This window comes from Oryx dammah, unplaced genomic scaffold (genome assembly GCF_014754425.2).
Source record: "Oryx dammah isolate SB20612 unplaced genomic scaffold, SCBI_Odam_1.1 HiC_scaffold_3, whole genome shotgun sequence".
NCBI classification, from domain to species: Eukaryota; Metazoa; Chordata; class Mammalia; order Artiodactyla; family Bovidae; genus Oryx; species Oryx dammah.
The window spans coordinates 182,292-192,832 of NW_024070187.1; the positions used below are offsets into that span (position 1 = coordinate 182,292).

At 35.4% G+C, this 10,541-nt stretch overlaps 1 pseudogene; it reads left to right on the plus strand.

The window, feature by feature from the left end:
- Nucleotides 1-8,311: 8,311 nt before the first annotated feature.
- LOC120862249 lies at nt 8,312-9,616 on the plus strand (annotated as a pseudogene).
- The last annotated feature ends 925 nt before the right edge of the window (nt 9,617-10,541 follow it).

Here is a 10,541-nt window from a genome sequence, read left to right on the forward strand (position 1 = left end):
TGTGTGTGTGTGTGTGTGTGTGTGTGTGTGTGTGTGTGTGTGTGTGTATATAAATCACACACACTAATTGAAAAAAAGTATATTCACCTCATTTTTCAATGAAATGTAATTAAAAGATGTTTTCTCCCTAGAAGAAAAGCTATGACAAACCTAGACAACTTATTAAAAAGCAGAGAGATCACTTTGCCAACAATGACCCATATAGTCAAAGCTATAGTTTTTCCAAAGAAAGCTAAAGGCTGATGAATTGATACTTTTGAAATATGGTGTTGGAGAAGACTCTTGAGAGTCCCTTGCACAGAAACAAGATCAAACCAGTCAATTCTACATGAGATCAACCCTGATGCTGAAGCACCGATACTTTGGCTATGTGAATGTGATATGAAGAGCCAGGTCATTGGCAAAGACCCTAATACTGGGAAAGATTAAAGGCAGGAGTAGAAGTGGACACCAGAGGATGAGGTGATTGGATGGCATCACTGACTTAATGGACATGAATTTGAGCAAACTCGGGGAGACAGTGAAGGACAGGAAAGCCTGGTGTGCTGAATTTCACATGGTTGCAAATACTTGGACATGACTTAGCAACCGAACAACAACAATGTTCAATAGCAGCATTATTATAATTGCCAAGGAAGCAGCCTAAGTGTCTATTAACAGATGAATTGATAAAGAAGATGTGGTGCATGTGCACACACACACACACACACACACACACAGAGGGATACTACTCAGTCATAAAAAGAGAATGATATATATTACCACTTTCAGGAACATGGATAGACTTGGAGGACGTTATGCTAATTGAAATAAATCAGACAAAGAAAGAAAAATTCTGTATGATATATCTTTAATGTGAAATCTAAAAGCTATGACAAACTAGTGAATATAGCATAAAAAGGTAGACTCACAGATATAGAGAAAAAACTAATAGTTACCATTGGGGGATGACAAAATAGGGGTGGAGGAATGGGATGTATAAACTATTGGATGCAAGATAGGTTAAGGGATGTATTGTAAAACATGGAGAATATAACCATGACTTTGTAAATGAAAGTAACCTTTAAAATTGTATAAAAATTTAAAATTCCAAGAGTCACAATCATTCTAAAGATGCTATATAAGGAAATATGCATGCGTGTGCTAAGTTGCTTCAGTTGTGTCTGACTCTTTGAGACCATATAGACTATAGTCCACCAGGCTCCTTTGTCCATGGGATTCTCCAGGCAAGAATAGTAGAATGAGTTGCCATGCCCTCCTCCAGGGGACTTACCAACTCAGGGTTCAACTCGTGTCTCTTACATCTCCTGCTTTGACAAGCAGGTTCTTTACCAATGGCAGCACCTGGGAAGCCCACAGGGAATTATAAAGGATGGAAAACAATGATGAAAAAGGTAAAATTAAGTATTATTTTTTTAAAGCAGAGAGGAACTGTACAATTTACCATCCCCAAAATTCCTAATAAATAATCAAATTATCTCCAGATTTGGGAATTCCCTGGTGGCTCACTGGTAAAGAATCCACTTGCCAAACAGGAGATGCAGATTCAGTCTCTGGGTTGGTTGGGAAGAATCCCTAGAGAAGGAAATGGCAACCAACTCCAGTAATCTTACCTAGGAAATTTCATGGACAGAGGAGCCTGGCGGGCTACAGTCCATGAGGCTACAGAGTCCAACATGACTTAGTGATTAAACAATGGCAAAACTGGCAGTCCAGTGTTTAATACTCAGCATTTTCACTGTCGGGTCCCTGGGTTCAATCACTGGTCAGAGAACAAAGATTCCTGAAAGTGGCAGTGTGGCTGGCAATAACGACTAGAGAAAAATAAACAATCTCAAATCCAAGAATGTTTAAGGAAAGTGTTATTGTTGTCATTACTATATTTTTAAATTTTCAATTTTTTTTTTTTTTTACTTTGCTGCACTGGGTCTTCACTGCTGCACCCTGGCTTTCTCCAGTTATGGTAAGTATGGCTACTCTTTGCTGGGGTGCACAGGCTTCTGATTGTGGTCTCTTCTCTTTCTGCATAGCACTAGCTCTGGGGCTTGTGGGTTCAATAGTCATAGAATAGGGACTTTGATTGCTCTGCAGCATGTGAAATCTTCCCAGACCAAGGATCGAACCCAGGTACCCTGCCTTGGCAGGCAGGTTCCTATCCACTGTACCACTAGGGAAATTGTGTTATTGTTTTTTAAAAAAATGCCAAATTTAATTTTAGTCATGTTCAATGATGCTTAATTTTCACTTTCATGCATTCGAGAAGGAAATGGCAGCCCAATCCAGTTTTCTTGCCTGGAGAATCCCAGGGATGGCAGAGCTTGGTGGGCTGCCATCTATGGGCTCACAAAGTGTCAGACAAGACTGAAGTGACTTAGCATGATGCTTACTAAGCTGAACAGAACCAAACAAAACTGTCACTAACCGTGAAATAGAAGTTGAGTTAATTAATAGATTCATTTCAAAGGACTCTCTGTTCAGCTCAGTTCAGACCCTCAGTCATGTCAGACTCTTTGCGACCCCATGGACTGCAGCACGCCAGGCCTCCCTGTCCATCACCAACTCCCAGAGTTTACTCAAACTCATGTCCATTGAGTCAGTGATGCCATCCAACCATCTTGTCCTCTGTCATCTCCTTCTCCCGCCCTCAATCTTTCCCAGCATCAGGGTCTTTTCAAATGAGTCAGTTCTTCACATCAACTGGCCAAACTATTGGAGTTTCAGTTTCAGCACCAGTCCTTCCAATGAATATTCAGGATTGATTTCCTTTAGGATGGACTGGTTGGATCTATTTGCAGTCCAAAAGACTCTCAAAAATCTTCTCAAAGAGCACAGTTCAAAAGCATTAATTTTTCAGTGCTCAATTTTCTTTATAGTCCAACTCTCACATCCATACGTGACTACTGGAAAAACCATAGCCTTGACTAGATGGACCTTTGTTGGCATCTTTAAAATGTAATTATTTGTTTTCATTGTCATATTTCCCTTAATAGTATGAATTTATATTTATAGAGCATTATTACTGATCAAAATTCTTATTTGAAACAGTATTGACCTAGCACTAAAAACATTTTCTGATGCAATTTTAAACACAAATTCCACTAAATGAGACTTGAGTCTTTACCAAAATATTTCACAGAAATTACTTAGTACTTCTTGTAGTGGCTGTCAGGAGTAATAGGTTGACAGAATTTTTCAAATTGAAGGATATTGACATATAACTACATAATTAATTTTTAGTGCATAAAATTTTTAGTGCATAATATTTAAGTGATCACCAAAATAAGCCATTGCCATTCATCACCTGACAAATTTGCAATTTTTTCTTGTTATAAGAATGTTCAATATTTGCTTTCTTAGCAACTTTCAAATATAAAATATGGTATTATTAACTAAACCATCATTCTATACATCACATATCCAGGAAGGGTTTATCTATTTTATAAATAAATTTGATAACCTCAACTTTGGACCTTTTGACTCTCTTCACACATTTTTTCATGCCCCTTCCACCCACTTCTGGCAACCAGCAATCTATTCTCTGAACCTATGAATTCAGGTTTGTTTTCTTTCTTTTCTTTTTTCTTTTGTTTTGTTAAGATTTCACATATAAGTAAAATTATATGGTATTTGTCTTTTTGTGTCTGTCTTACTTCTTTTATTACAATGCTCTCAAGTTCCATCTATGTCATTAAAATGGTAAGATTTCTTTCTTTTGTATATGCATATACACATACATGCATATATCACATTTTCTTTATCCATTAATCTGACAGTGAACACTTAGGTAGTTTCCATGTTGTGGTTATTGTGAATAATGCTGCAGTGAGAATGGGAATCCTATATCCCTTTGATGTAGCAATTACATTCACATTTTCTTTATATTCAGTCCAGCATACCTTGTTTCATTTAGTATTCTTCTCTCTCTACATCATTATTGCTCCTATGTTCAGTCTCTTAATCTGTATGCTGAGGGATGTAAAGATGAAAAATGCTGTAAGAAGAGCTTAGTGTTAAACATTCTAACCACATCTTAACAACTGTTGTTGCTGCTGCTAAGTCACTTCAGTCATGTCCGACTCTGTGACCTCATAGACGGCAACCCACCAGGCTCCCCCTGTCCCTGGGATTCTCCAGGCAAGAATACTGGAGTGGGTTGCCATTGCCTTCTCTGCATCTTAACAACAACAACAGAAAAGGTGGGGCGGGCGAGGGACAGCTAGATGAGATATATGTGGAATCAGGGAACAATAAATTATTTCACAGATTGATTATTCCACCGGTACTGTTTTATAAAGTGACATAAACAGGACTTCTAGATTAAAAATGGTACTAATCAAACAACAATTCTACTTACAAAATATTGAATTGAAAATGTAGTTAATTTTGTTGGATTTTGAGATGATGTGATCAGGCGTATATGCCTAAAAATCATCTGGATTATAGTAATTAAGTCACTACTATATTAAAATGAATACTATAATGAAAAAAGAAAAAAAATAAGATGAAAGTTAGGTTTAGTGCTTTCTGTATCATCATCAAAGACTACTGTAACTTCTATCTCTTGAGGATCACTTCTTAACATACTTTTCTACACCCCAGTTTCTTCATCAGTGCAATGGAGCTGATAAGCGTTATCTATCTTTTAGGGTTGATATAAAGATTAATAAGCTAAATCTCATCAGTTGGCTCATACTTTACAGATAGTGAATATTTGCTATTATTAATGAGTCTCACAGGGCAGAGCAGAAGCAAGCATTAGTTTTTTATATAGATGTAAAAAGAGGAAAAGCTGTTGAAAAATTATGAGAGCAAAATTACACAATGCTTGACTCCACTGTTGACAAATTAGTCTAATAAGTTTTTTGTAAACCTAGAAAGATATGAAAGAAAGTACTATATATGTGTAATTTTCCAGAAAAATTCATCTTAACTGGAAGTACATTAAAGAACATTCATTTTGCCCCCCTGGAGACAAAGATGAAAACACTACATGAAGATGGATGAAAATTATTTCTTAACAGAAGGACTGACTACAGGTTTCCTCATATAACAGCAAGGAGAAAACAAACTCAAATTGCATACATAACAGATCTCAGTCATTAAGGGATTCTAACTTGATGCAGGTTTACCTCTTTTGCAGGGCATTTATAGTCCACTTCTAGAGTTGCTCTGATAACTTAGATCTAAAAGGACACTGGTGAGTGGATTATTTGGGAACATACACATAATTATTGTTGCTATTTAGTCGCTAAGCCATGTTTGAATCTTTGCGACCCTACAGACTGTAGCCTGTTAAGATCCTCTTTCCGTGTGATTTCCAGGCAAGAATTCTGGAATGGGTTGTCATTTCCTTCTCCAGGGGATCTTCCTGACCCAGAAATCAAACCCACATCTCCTGCATTGGCAGGTGGATTCTTTACCACTGAGCCACCTGGGAAACCCAATATACATAATTAACTTGAACTAAGTAGGCAAACTTTTGGGAAGAAATATAGGTACCTTTAGGATATAATTTACTTAAAACTTTACAGAGTTTTGTGCCTAAACCCCTAAGGAATGATGTGGTAATATAAACACAGAGTATAAAACTCCATTTGACTAGTTTTGGATAAAAGAACACTCTTCTTACCCTCAAGCTTTTTTCTGTGGAATAAACCCCCATTATTTATTTGATTTGATGGTGTTTAGGGGACAGTAGTTACTAAGATTATGTAAATGTTGTACTATTTATTTACAGATAGGGGAAAATTAGAAAGTGAAACTCAGCAGTAGCATTCAAGTTAGAAACTTGAAAGGAAATCACTTGAGCAGTTAAAGGATGACTATCATTTCAATGAAGACAGGACAGAACTATACAAGAAGAATAGATTCAAAATAAGTGCAGAGGAAAATATGTGAGTAAATTATGTCTTTTTCTTTCTTGCCAGGAGTTTCCATAAACATGTGGTGTTTCTTGCAATACATTTTAACTACTGGGTTAAGAAAATATTAATTGGCTCTTGCTTTTAAAATATGCTTTATTGTGAATTTTATAGGCTAGGAAATTTTTTGATTAAAGGACAAGGAAATTCAAGGAAGATCTGAGAGTAAACTGAGGGTGAAATAACAGATTCTGGAAAAGTAAGATCAAAGTCATAAAATAATACTGCAGGATGACTGCATATATATCAAAAAGGACACATTGTTATAACTCAAGGGAGAAGATTAGTAAAATATTAAGCAATATTAAGCTAATTTTTATTCTGAAAAAGACATAATAGTGGAAAGGGCTATTAGAACAATGAAGATAATTTCTTCATTTCACAGAGCCAGGAGTTTTCAACTTAACAGATATAAGAAGTGCCAATGTTAGGACATGCTCCTAAATACATTTCTCCTGCCTATTATTTTACATGACTAAGAGTTGAGATGCACTTAATGCTCACACTTGAAATAATATGAAATTGCTTCCTACAGGAGGAGATGAACTGTATGCTTGTTACATTTTTGAGTGGCTTATTTATGACAATTCAGAGCTGACTTGGTTTGTGGTTTCTCATAGAGACTTTAGCCAACTATGTTCTGTGTTTTCCATTTACACATTTTTTTTTAATTTAAGTTTTGTGACTAGAATGGAACAATGATTGATTCAGAAGGCATCATAGTTTTATCTAGAAGGTTTAAGAAATCTATGCAAACTTCATAGTTGGGTGAAGTGGAGTTAATGTTAAACCTATCTTGTTGCTTTGCTTTCTTTTTGTTTATCCTTTTTGAAACGTTGTAAAACAGGCAACGGAGTCAGAAAAATTAAGCTATAAACCCTAGTTTGCTGCATACTAGATATGTTATTATATAAAAATTATTTAACCTCTGAACATAATTTATTTTTGTGTACATTTATTTCAACACAATCATCTTGCCATGTGTACACTATTTTACACTTTTTTTTTTTTTTTTATCATTCTCACCTGTAATCAAAATTGACCTAGAGTCAATGTGAATTCTAAAGAATATTTTTTTGGGGTTTAAGAAAAGAAAAATATTAAATATATTAACTACCTTGCAAAATTTATTTCTGAATTTAGTGGCTTAGTTAAGACATATAATGAGGGATACCCCAAAAATATAATGAATGATTAGATTTTAATCATTATTTTTAAAGACATTAAGAGATATGAAGTTAGTCATAGTACTCCTATGTCAATGAGGAAGATGAATCAAGGAAGAATGTCAGGTAAGAAATTAAGCATAGCTGTATCTTTCTGGATGTTTGGGAACGCATGTACACCTGTGGTGGATTCATGTCAATCTATGCCAAAACCAATACAGAATTGTAAAGTAAAAATTAAAAATAAATAAATAAATTAATTAAAAAGACAGCAAACCTTCAAGGAAAATTTTTAGTAAACTCCTAATAAATGTAAATTGATGAATTGGCTTTCCTGAGATTATTCCTAATTTTCCTTTTGATAGAAATTTAAAATTATATAAATGCTTAAATATGTTTTAGTCGTGATAAAGGACATATTTGAAGTATATAGTGACTGCTTCAAGCTAGTAGTATATTCAACATTATTATTTTATTCAACTTGAAATGAACAGCCTTTCTATTTACTGGCTAATAACCATGGTCTGATCTGGGGACTGATCAGAAGCTACTTCTCAATAAATTTCTCTTTAAACAAATTCCTAAAATTAGTTTATTTTAATTTAGCCAAAGCTCTTAAAATTCTGCTATTGAAACAAATTTTATTTATTTTAAAATTCTATCTCTATTACAATGCAATTATTCACCATGTAGGTAACAATGTTAACTTAATCAATAATAGGGAGAATTGAACAGGAAATCTAAACAGAAATTGATCAAGAAGTCAAGTATGAGGTTGATTATGAAAACATATAGTATGAAAATGCCGACACCATGAAGACATCTGAAAAAGAATTTATCCTAGATTATTTTTATTATTCATTATTTTAAAAGTTTTTGACGGAGCACATTGTTAACCAATTACTGTCATCTTTTCAGAAGCATTAAAAACTCTATTGTGGGTTGATAAAAGACATTCATGTCAACTAACACAGATGCTGATCACAATTTGCTGGAAGAACTAACAGAAATCAGTCCAGTTTATATTAATACAGACTCTTAGTAGAGAGTATTTTGATTACCTGGTTTTTATTCAGAGACACGTAAATGAGTCCTATTAAACCTGTTAATAATTAGTGCCTTTAAAATCATAGGATCATTACTCTTCTCAATAAGCGTTTCTAAATATTGGTTCATGAATTATTGCAGGTGATTTATATGTTCCATCTATACTAATCATGGAAAAAATACAATAATGTCACTGTATTTTTTCTTTTGGGACTTTCCAAAAACAAGATCACTAAAATCCTTTGCTTCATCTTGTTTTTATTTTGCTACATTGCTATTTGGATAGCAAATGTGCTCATCATGATTTCTATCAGGTGCAGTCAGCTCATTGAGCAACCCATGTATTTTTTCTCACTCTATGACCTTTGCTCCACATCTACTGTGACACTTAAGCTAATAACTGACTTACTGGCAGAAAGGAAGACCACTTCCTATAGGAACTGCATGGCACAGCTCTTTACCATGCATTTCTTGGAGGTATTGAGATCTTTATCCTCACAGGGATGGCCTATGACCATCACATTGTCATCTGCAAGCCCCTGCACTACACCGTCGTCATGAGCAGGCAGAGGTATAATGCCATCATCATTGCCTGCTGTACTGGGGTATTTATACACTCTGCCAGTCAGTTTCTTCTCACCATCTTCTAACCCTTCTGTGGCCCCAATGAGATAGATCACTACTTCTGTGACGTGTAGCCTTTGCTGAAACTGGCCTGCTCAAATACAGGCATGATAGGTTTCTTCCAGTTTCAGTTCAGTCTCTCAGTTGTGTCTGACTCTTTGCGACCCCATGAATCCCAGCACACCAGGCCTTCCTATCTATCACCAACTCCTGGAGTTTACTCAAACTCATGTCCATCGAGTCAGTGATGCCATTCAGCCATCTCATCCTCTGTTGTCCGCTTCTCCTTCTGCCTCCAATCCCTCCCAGCATTAGGGTCTTTTCCAATGAGTCAACTGTTCGCATGAGGTGGCCAAAGAGTTGGAGTTTCAGCTTCAGCATCAGTCCTTCCAATGAACACCCAGGACTGATCTCCTTTAGAATGGACTGGTTGGATCTCCTTGCAGTCCAAGGGACTCTCAAGAGTCTTCTCCAACACCACAGTTCAAAAGCATCAATTCTTCAGCACTCAGATTAGTTATTGCTATTTCAGGCCTAGTTGTTTTGGTGACTTTTACTGTCTTGATGCTGTCTAACTTTTTTATATTGTTCATCATCAGGGCATATTCCATGGAAAGCCACAGCAAAGCTCTCTCCACTGGCAGTTCTCATATCATTGTTGTAGCCCTGTTTTTCACACCTGAGTCATTCATTTACATCAAACCAGCCACAACTTTCCCAGAAGATAAAATGTTTGCTCTTTTTCACACCATCATTGCCCCGATATTCAACCCTCTGATCTACATGCTGAGAAACATGGAGATGCAGAATGCCTTGAGGAAAGTTTGGTGTCCTCATGTACTTCTGGAAAGAAAGTAACTTTTCTGAAGCTTTTCTGCATTTCATGATGAGGTTCCCTGAGACCATGGCTGGAAATAAGATCAATTCTCATCACATCTGCTTGGAGAGATAAGTGGAAAAAAAAAAAAAACACAGCATATCCTGTCTGTTCTGTGTTTTTACACTGGCAGCTTATGTAATTTTAAGCATTATTCTTATTCTCACCCTCTTTCATCTGTCTTAACAATTAAGGACTATGTTCATGCAAAATAGCCAGACTATGTGATAAAAACAAAAAGTTACATCACATATTTAGCATCCTATTGAAAAAATATAAAATAAATCATGTAAATTTTATGTCTTAAAATGTTGAGAAACTGAATAAGACATTACCTTCCATTTTCAAACTTTTATTCGACTATACATGCATGTCACTCATGTATAGTTCATGAATGGTCAAAAACTGAGCAACACCATGCTCAAAAATTGCTCAACAAACTGCTCAAAAACTGAGCAGCAGCCAGATTGAGTCAGAAATTATCAGTATACCAGAACTCCACCTTGCACCCCTGTATAATTACAATTTCCCCACAAAATCACTATTTTTATCTTTAAAATCAAGTTATATCTATTTTTGTATTCTATGGAAAATATAGCAATAGAGATCATACTCTTGTGTCCAGTTCTCTATTATTGTGTTTGTAATACTCATTCATTATGTATTGACTTCTCATTGCTTTCATTGATCTACAGCATCTCATTGAATGAATATGTGACCATTAATTTATCCATTCTTTTGGTGCTAGGCATTTGGGTCATTTCTCACTTAGAGCTGTTAAGAGTAGTACTGCTTTAAATATTTTGGAATGTCTTTTGGTGTATATATGTCTTCTATTGTTTCTTTTTAATGTTTTACATTGTAAATTTTAATACTTAAAATTTTAAGATAGTGGTACACCCTTGT